The sequence below is a fragment of the Patiria miniata genome, unplaced genomic scaffold (assembly GCF_015706575.1).
Source record: "Patiria miniata isolate m_02_andy unplaced genomic scaffold, ASM1570657v1 HiC_scaffold_9, whole genome shotgun sequence".
In the NCBI taxonomy this organism is placed as follows: Eukaryota; Metazoa; Echinodermata; class Asteroidea; order Valvatida; family Asterinidae; genus Patiria; species Patiria miniata.
The window spans coordinates 1,669,317-1,679,587 of record NW_024037076.1 but is presented as its reverse complement, the minus strand read 5'-3'; the positions used below and the strand labels follow the sequence as shown (position 1 = coordinate 1,679,587).

Genomic DNA, 10,271 nt, shown 5'->3' with positions numbered 1-10,271 from the left:
AATTCAAAAAAAAAAGGGGGAACCTCTTTTTGATGCTAGAGGGTGCTCTTTTTTCTTATCAATTTATTTGCATTTCATGAAGCTGTACGCAAATAGTCATCTAGATTCCAATTTCTTTTAGTAACTCAAAAAATATACTGTAAACGGACACTTTCTTAACGCAAGCAGCAGATTTCGGATTGTCTTGTGGGGGGGGGGGAGGGCACGACCCCACCCCTCCCCCACCTCGACTGATTGAACTAACCATGAATACCTCCATGAACTAATTTAAACCTCATATGGGGGATGTTCCCTCCCCCCCCCTCCCACACTTTTTAAAGTGGGGGATATCATTGTATCATTTGTCCCCCTCCCCCTCACTTTTTCATCCCCGTATAACAATTTTCATTCCCGATTACAAATTGTAGCCTACTACAGTACAATGATTCTGTAGCTCGGAATAGCTGATTCAATGAATCAACTCGAAAATGATGTTTAAAAGATGATCTTCGGCTCAAACGAAAATTGGTTTTAGTAGTCAGAAATTGCCTCAGATCGCACCACACAGATCTAGAATCTAGCTGTTTGGGCTTTGCGCGTGCTTCAAGCTCACATTAGTGTTGTTCAAGGTATGTCGTCCCCCCCCCCCCCCCCCCACTTTTGAGAATTGGTTGACGCCCAGCTTAAAGGGTTAAACTTCCATCAAGTAATAAATATACAGTGACAATACAATAAGGGCAAACTATGAAACATCAATGTTACATAAAAAAGTGTGATTTTATTTTTTAAAAAAAATCTGGATTTTACTTTAAAAAATTGGAATTTTCAAAGTGCATTTATCTGTCCCAAAGTGAACCGAACCCCCCCCCCCCCACTTTTGAGAATTGGTTGACGCGCAGCCTAAAAGGTTAAACTTCCATCAAGTAATAAATATACAGTGACAATACAATAAGGGCAAACTATGAAACATCAATGTTACGTTGAAAAGTGTGATTTTATTTTTTATTAAAAATCTGGATTTTACTTTAAAAAATTGGAATTTGCAAAGTGCATTTATCTGTCGCAAAGTGAAAACTGATAAAACGTTTTAAAGGGATATTTGGTCCGAATTTTCGTAAAACTAGATTTTCACACTCTAAAATGTTGGTACATGAGGATAAAGCGATATATACACATCACAGTACATGTACATAAAGAAAATGGCAATCATCGGCAATATGGAATGTGACCAATATCGAGTAGAATTTGTGGGCTTCGCTATTTGTTGAACGTTGTGCATTCGTGAGGATGAGATCTACACAAGGATACAAATTTCAGTACCTAAAGAAAATGGCAATCATCGGCAATATGGAATATGAACAATGTCAAATAAAATTTGTGGGCTTCGCTATTTGTTGTTGAACGGTGTGCATGAACGATAACACACAAATGCAGAGGGAAATATAGGGTAATCCACACACCAGGTGCTAATTATGTTCTACTCTTTTACGGCTAAATAGCGAAGAAAAAAAACTACGAGCTGTATATATCAATACCAGTACTCTCACACAAAAATTTAATATCCATTATTTTAAGATGAAAATGCACTAGTACTGCAGCAGCCCATCTTGATGGGGGTTGTCGGCTGGAATGGTCAGAATTGTAGACTTGGCGGGATTCGAGCTGGATGCCAGGGGGAGGTTGACCACGTTGAAGCCAGCCACTGTCCAGTCTCAACATTTGGATTGGCTAATTTCTTTTGCTGGTGTGCCTAAAGCAGGAAAAGAGAACGAACTTATAAGTATGGCAGGTTCAATAGGAGAAAATAGAGACAGGAAACCAGAGGATTTGACCGTTAACACCCGAGTGAAAGTTGGACAAAATCACTTGGGTGGGACTCGAACCCATGACCTGCTTTCTAGTACAGTGCAGGTGTCTTACTCCTCGACCATTGAGCTTGTGACGGACGTTGGTTTGCATTCGAATCTGATGTACATGTAGCAGCAGTTATCGCAATTAAACTATTCATGAGATGGAATTTACGTCGGGGTGATGTAAATAAACGTTAGGTTTTTGCCCTTCACCGACGTATAAACAATGTATACTCGGTGTGTTACCTCCCGAGTGAAAGTTGCAGAAAAAACATTCCGGTGGGACTCGAATTACCCACAACCTCTTTGTTGTTTATACATCGGGGAAGGGCAAAACCTAATATTGCTTTATACACTTTTGAAAAAAAGGGTCCCGGGTCAGATTCGACCCGAATCCGGGTTAGATTTGACCTGCTTTTTTCCGAGTCAAAATAACACTGAATTGTCGTTTACCAGCCATTTGACCCGAGGTTATTGTCATTTGACCAAAAAAGTGTCATTTTGACCAGGAAATGTGTCAAGTCATATCTGGCCTGGATTCTGGGTCGAATCTGACCAGGGACTTAAAAGAGTTGTATAAGTTCAACTTTGAAGACAAATTACTGTGTCATTTATGTACAAGGTGAACAGATTTGACCTGGCATAAAAATGGTCATATGGACATAATAGACCACTGTCACTTTTGACATACCAGTAGTAATGTATCATAATGAATAAAATGCACAGATCTATAAATGTATTTACAATTTATGCGAGTAACCTCTTTTTCCTCCTGACATTAGCATGCAATGACCAAAGACATACGTACATTTAACCGTGCAGAAATCCAGCAACATCTGCTCTTCCGATGTTCCTCAGTGCTGTGCACAACGTGGTCCTCTGCTGTTCATCACTGGTGGACTGGGCCTGTTGCCATGTTACAAGCACATTGAGACCTTGCCTTATGATATCGTTTTGGTGATTTCTCTCAATAGTCTGAACCTGTACCATCTTAGAGCCCAGCTCAAGTGCCAGTTTTACCCAATCACAACCAAGCCTTGTAGCGACCTCGAGCTGAGTTCTGTCATCTAAAGGTGGTTCTGAAAAGAATAAAAACAATAGACATATTAAGTAATACTATTGATAATCCACCTCCCATACAGGCCAACAAAATAATTGCTGCCAAATAGCTGACCTCAACAGTTTTGCTGCCAATTATTAGATGCAAAAACATTTGATTCGTAGCATTATCACGCAGCGTGTTGGACTTTCCAATGGTTTGGATTAGTGCATTGCCATCAGGATCTGTGTCATAGAATTTCCCAACATATTCATTAACATCCTCCTCAGTAAACCCCAGAACCTCTACGCGTGTGCAAGGATTTTTTACACAAGTGTCTCAAGATGAGAGAGGTGGGTTGATACACAGAAGAAACTGCAACTAGCTACTAGTACTACTCACCTGCCTGCCGTTGCTCACCTGCCTGCCGTTGCATCGTGGTAACGTAAGTACACTATCTGACTATCAGACACTCGGCCGCATGGAAGTCCTGCGTGTTGGAATGAAAAATTCTCTGTCATATTCTGTTCGTTACTTATCTTGTGAATATTTTTGGCGATCGTGGATAAGTGTACTAGGGCCCCGGTTTAGTTTCAATTAAATTAGAGTCAAGGGTGTTTTTAATTAGTCAAAAATGACCTTTCATCCTAAAGCAGACTTCTCTCAATGATGACACTCCCAATTTTTTTGTAATTTTTGAACAGTTTCTTGGGGTAGAACTACGATTTTCCAACGGTACGGTAGGTGCCGTGCGATTCCGTCTGCGGGCCTTGCGCGTTCACGGTACTCACGCGGTGATCGCAATCTTCCATTTTTAAATTCCCATTGGCCATCTTTATTTTCGTGTTGCGTTTTGTCGTCGTCATTTTTTTACCTCCAAATTTTCCTCAAAAATTTAAAACCCTGCCCTTAATCAATGACATACCTGTAATGTTCTTAATGTCGCCAACTAGTTTGGTAGTCCGAGTAACTTGGCCCAACTTATCGCCTTTTTGCATATGGCGATACGCGATAGTAATGCACTGGTCCAAGCTATTCCGTTACCGAGCGCGATGCATCGAATATGCATGATAATGAGTAGACTGGATCACGTTTGCATCGTTCAAACGCGAGTCGCCAAGTTCACGATCGCGAGGGGAGCTCTCGGAATTGAACGGAAAATTTCACTTTTCATCAGGATCGTAAGTAAACTTTGGCCTAGTTTAAACATGTCAACTATGATGAAACGTTGTCAGTTTGTACTTGTAGATTAAATACAGCATAAAATGTCCACTTGCCTCAGAGAAGGGTCTGTAGTATTTATCTGTGAGACTATAGAACTGGTGTCTGAAGAATTTGAGCAAAATTTTGAAAGCGTTTTAACCCTAACCGCCCCACCGAGTACAACTACAAGTGAACCAGGCCGCGTATTCGGCCAGTTACCACAGCCGCGTATTCAGCCGTGTATTCAGCCGCGTATTCATCAACTACGGAGGCCAATAAACAACAATATTGATGTGATACATTTTTATATATTTAATGCAGATTTCATGGAGGAGTGTACCGAAAATGAAGGACGTCAGTATTATGTTTGATGTTCAGTTATTGAGGACTAGAGGCTTACTATAAATTATTTTGGTTTCAGATCTAGGGCAGTTATGAATCACGTGATACTCGTCCTGAGAAAAATCGTACTAAAAGTAGCATTTAGCAGTTGTACAACAACATTAAACTTCAGTTAAACTTCGAGACAAAGTGTACCAAACAGTGTAGGAGAAAAAGTCAAATCGCCGATGACATCATCTTGAAGAGTGGTGCCCTGCCTACACTCTATTTTGGTTTCAGGTGTACGTGTATGGGGTGTATCTATCACGTGACAATGGCATAAGGCGAAGTAAAAAAAAAAACATGTTTAGCGTCCCCGCCCGCTCCCTTTTTAGAGGCCGCCTCCTTTTTTTTTTCTTTTTTTTTTAAAGACAAAAATTGATACATTTTAACGATCTCTGACGAAAGAAATCATATTTTTAGACTTTTATACCGTGTATAAAGCTGTGGAAATAGTCAATGAGTCCAAGTGGCGGCCATTTTGAAAAAAGCTGGTAACCATCCTGAAAAATAGCCCGGCCACGTTGGCTTGAAAAATGTGTCGGGCGGCCATTTTGAAAAGAAAAAAAAAAAAAAAGGGCCTCCTCCTTCCTTTTTGTCAAAGAGGCAGGACGCTAAACATGTTTTTTTTTCATTTTGCCTAACATAATGGGCTTTCATCGCCAAATATACTTTATTTTATCTATTTAATGCGGATTTCAGGAAAAAGTGTACCGAAAATGCAACTTGTCCGAATTATGTTTGATGGTCTTTTTGGTACACTTTGTCTCGAAGTTTAACTTAAGTTAAATGTACAACGTTACCGCAAAATGCTATTTAGTACGATTTTTCTCAGGACGAGTATCACGTGATTCATAGCTGCCCTAGATCTGAAACCAAAATAATTTATAGGAAGCATCTAGTCCTCAATAACTGACCATCAAACATAATCCGGACATGTTGCATTTTCGGTGCACTTTTTCCTGAAATCCGCATTAAATAATTATATAAAATAAAATAAATTTGGCGGTGAAAGCCCATTTTGTTATGCCATTGTCACGTGACAGATACACCCCATACACCTGAAACCAAAATAGAGTGTAGGCAGGACACCACTCTTTAAGATGTCATCGGCGATTTGACTATTTCTTCTCCACTGTTTGGTACACTTTGTCTCGAAGTTTAACTTAAGTTAAATGTACAACGTTACCGCAAAATGCTATTTTACAATTTTTCTCAGGACGAGTATCACGTGATTCATAGCTGCCCTAGATCTGAAACCAAAATAATTTATAGGAAGCATCTAGTCCTCAATATTAACTGACCATCAAACATAATTCGGACATGTTGCATTTTCGGTAAACTTTTTCCTGAAATCCGCATTTAAGTAAATTTGGCAGTGAAAACCCATTACGTATGCCATTGTCACGTGACAGATACACCCCATACACCTGAAACCAAAATAGAGTGTAGGCGGCACACCACTCTTTAAGATGTCATCGGCGATTTGACTTTTTTGCCTGTTTGGTACACTTTGTCTCGAAGTTTAAGTTTAATGTTGTTCAAACGCAAAATGCTATTTTAGTACGATTTTTCTCAGGACGAGTATCACGTGATTCATAGTTGCCTTAGATCTGAAACCAAAATAATTTATAGGAAGCCACGAGACCTAAATAACTGAACATCAAACATAATACTGACATCCTTCATTTTCGGTACACTCCTCGATGAAATCCGCATTAAATATATAAAAAATTATCACATCAATAATGTTGTTTATTGGCCTCCGTACTTTATGAATACGCAGCTGGATACACGTACACAAGTACGGCTGAATACGCGGAATTTACCATACATTTTGCCATTGCGAGATCGAAGCAGTGGGATTTCCCTTACGTCATGAGCAAAATTTTGTAAGCGTTTTAGTGAACGGAATTTACCATACATTTTGCCATTGCGAAATCGAAGCAGTGGGATTTCCCTTACGTCATGAGCAACATGTTGTAAGTGTTTTAGTGAACGGAATTTACCATACATTTTGCCATTGCGAAATCGAAGCAGTGGGATTTCCCTTACGTCATAGCTAATAATAAATAAACGGGGAACCTCAAAGCCAATCAGCAAGGGCGCCCTCGTTTCGATGCGCCCGCTTGTTATGTGTGGAGTAAAGTTCCGAGAGTATTTGCATAATCAATTTATGCCGCATTGCATTCGGCCCGGTATGAATGTTGTGATTTGTTTCCATGCAGTTTGATTTTCCCCAAATGGAAAGTACATTGTGTATCAAAAGAGTTAATGAACCGGATAATGTCCAAATTTATTGGCAAGTATATACATGTACCAATGATAACAATAATCCCTTTTGACGACGTAGTTTCACCCCGAAAAATATTGTAGTTTTTATTTCAAATTTGCTGTTTTTCTGATTGTGAACGAGACTTTGAACCAAAGAAGAGAGAGGGTGAGGAACACCTCCAAAAGTAGATATTTGTCCTGCAAAACATATGCCCTAAAGATGACAATTCGTGTGCATGGGAGTAAAAACAAAATTGAACACGTACAGCAGCCTGAAATATTTATAAACAACAGTCACCCATAAGCAATGACCCAGAAATACAGCGTGTCCCAATAAACTGTGTGCATAAAGAAGTCGCTGATTTTCTCAAAAGGTGGTCATAATAGCTAATCACATTTTATTATATTTGAAAGCCTTTGATCTTGTTTATAATTGGTGAAAATATCAAGAAATTCATCAATGCAAACCAGAGATATTGTTGATTTGGTAAGGCTATAATATTTTCTTCCTGCACAATTAGGCATGTTAACAAAGAGCGTTAAAAGGGTCTATACAACGTTGACGCTCGAGTGATTTGCAATTAGAGCAATTTACCACGTGTTTTTGAATAATCTTCTTCGATAAGCAATCAAATAAACTAGCTATGCTGTTTCTAGTTTTATTCATTTACGAATGAAATCTTTTTACACAAAGTGCAATGTTTCAAGCACTGCGTAACACATACCTATACCAAATCAAAGATACCTCGGGTTTGCATTGTTGGATTTTCTTGATTTTGTCACCAGTTATAAACAAGACCATAGGCTTGAAAATGCTACAAAATTTGATTAGCTGGTCTGACCATTTTTTAAGAAAATCAGCGATGTCTTCATGCACAATGTTTATTGGACACGATGAAGTACGATATTTACATTACTAGTGTCGCAACTATTCAATTTGTCTCGGTTTTTAGTGTCCCGTCTCGTGTTTTGTTTTGTTTTGTCTTGTCTTTAGTTTCCCTTTGACTGTTTTCGTGTTTATTCCTATTGTCTGTGTATACTGTCCTGTATTTTCCATTTATGTGTTAGGCTGTTCTCTACAAGCTTCGGTTGATATGAACAGCCCCGTACACTTCACCCTTATTTAATATATTTAGTCGTTGTACTACATTGTTGTATTATTATTTATTAAATGATTACAATTAATACCTTCTTTGTATTTGAAAACTTAGTTTGACGTATTTGTGGAAAGTATGGAAATAAATGTTGCCTTTGAATTGAAATGAAGTGTCATGGCATTAGTCAGCGGTGGAGGGGGAGGGTTGTAATCCTCCAAATGCCCCCTCTTGATCGGCCTCTGCACTCAATGCTCAAGTGGCATACAATTCTCATGAAACCATTTGGATTACCGAACATGAGGAATATGAATTTGAGCTTGTAAAGTTTGCCTTTTTAATTTGCAAATTGATTTCTTGGTGAAAACATCATGGCTTTGTGCAGTAATTGACAGTAGAAAGATGGCTTTCAGAGCTAGGACCTATACCATTTTGACCGGGCCTGATTCGTACAGTGCTAGTACTTTAGCATCAACATGATGGTGCCTAGGGTAGCCTTGACCAAGGCTATCACCTTGTTCCCATACAAGCTTGTTCCCGCTACCGCACACCGCGCGCGCCGCGACACAATCACTCGTGTACTATACCGTTAGCCTCAACGACCCTTGCGTGTGCTTTGTGTGCATGTACGTACGCCCCACACACACTTCCGCAAACAGCCGTACAGTAAGTCGAGGCGGCAGATAGCCTTGACGCAACCGTGGCGAATTCTTATGTGTTTCTTTATAGTTTCGACCGAAATCGGCCGAAAATTTTTGATGCGCATATATTACACGATATCCAATCAAAGCCCGTAAACTTTGACCCGCGACATACATATTCATAGTCCGCAAATTACTGTATACACCACGTACATGTATGTTCACTCAGACCATGGTATGTCCAGGTATTTCAATCCCATTTTAAACCATTTCTCCAGTTTTATTACAAACGAATGAAATATGCCGCTATATGAGTGAACAATTATTGTTCAAAATGATATTATTTCCAATGTATTGCGAATTGGACAGTTCAAGACAGTCCACTGACGTTTTGTCGGTGCAACAGCGTACATTATCACGCCGCTACCTGCCCGCTATTCTGACAGCGAATGTAGGGAACAGGTCAACTCGGACCCAGGTCAAATCGTACCCATTTAATCGAATGCAGGTTAACTCGTATCTATAAGCACCCGCATGAATTAACTGCAAGAAACGAGCTATTGACTTTGGGATGGAAATATACGAAACTGTCAGGTACATGGTGAAAAAAAAACTCTCCCTGAATTCGTACCATGTGCAACATACATCTCATACGTACGACACATGTATTTTAACGCGTACGTATGAATCGTATGTCGTACCTACGACATACGTACGACATGTAAGTCCTAGATGTAAATCACACGAGATACAAGTCGTTCTCACAAGAAATGTTGTATGTACGACATAATCGACAAGTCGAACATACGAGTTACAATTCATATTTTGTACACACGAGATATTAAGTCGTACTTATATATACGAATTTGTCGTATGCGACATATATCGTACCCTGTTGACTCGACTTATGCACGACATATATGTCATACCAGCACCTGTCAACATTATGTCATATGTTTGATTTGTCATACTCTGCCGACATATATGTCGTACCCTGTCGATGATATTAGTCGTACCCTGTCGAAATGTCGTACCCTGTCGATATATTAGTCGTACATACGACTTATAACTTATAAGTTGTTCATACAAGTTAAAATCAGTCTTACAGAATAGGTTTGCTGAAGGAGAGATATTTTTTCCCATATCCCCTTGACAGCTTAGAAGAAATACCCCCCCCCCCCGCCAAAAAAAAAGTCAGCGGTAGATATACTCAACAGTGTGAGCGCTTTTTTGGCCGCTGAACGTGAAAGCGCAGCGTGTCTCACTGTATGGCGCCAGCCGGGCCGGTGCCTACAGTGGACGGCCCCAACGTGGCCTCTGTGCATGGTGACATCGCTTTTGCCGGCGTGCGGTTTTGTACCGTTTGCCGTTTTTTGAAGGTCAAATTTTTTCATCCTTTTTCATTTCATTTTCGACCCAAACTATGTGTAACTTTATAAATATTATTCTACTATTATTTGAGATTTTAAGGGGGTGTTTTACAATAATTATTGTTACCACAGGCCGTCTGGTTTATAAACCTTTGGTCGTATTACGCAATTTAATAAATATTCATTTTTTTGTCAGCCGTTATCCAATGAGAGAAGACTATTTACCATAGCGCGCACTATTTATCATATTCAGCATACACGGTTGCGTCAAGGCTATCTTCTGCCTCGATTTACTGTACGGCTGTTTGCGGAAGTGAGTGTTAGGGGTACGTACATGCACACAAAGCACACGCAAGGGTCGTTGGGGCTAACGGTATATAGTACAACAAAGTGTTGCCGCGCGCGCGGTGTGCATGTACGGTAGCGGGAACAAGCTCATA

The 10,271-nt window shown here is 39.8% G+C and overlaps 1 long non-coding RNA gene across 1 annotated transcript; it reads right to left on the bottom strand.

The window, feature by feature from the left end:
* Positions 1-943: 943 nt before the first annotated feature.
* LOC119721112 lies at positions 944-3,407 on the bottom strand. Its single transcript, XR_005270151.1, has 3 exons — positions 3,271-3,407; positions 2,638-2,908; positions 944-1,729 (listed from the first exon to the last, which is right to left on the bottom strand). It is a non-coding gene; the product is annotated as an uncharacterized LOC119721112 (long non-coding RNA).
* Between the last annotated feature and the right edge of the window lie 6,864 nt (positions 3,408-10,271).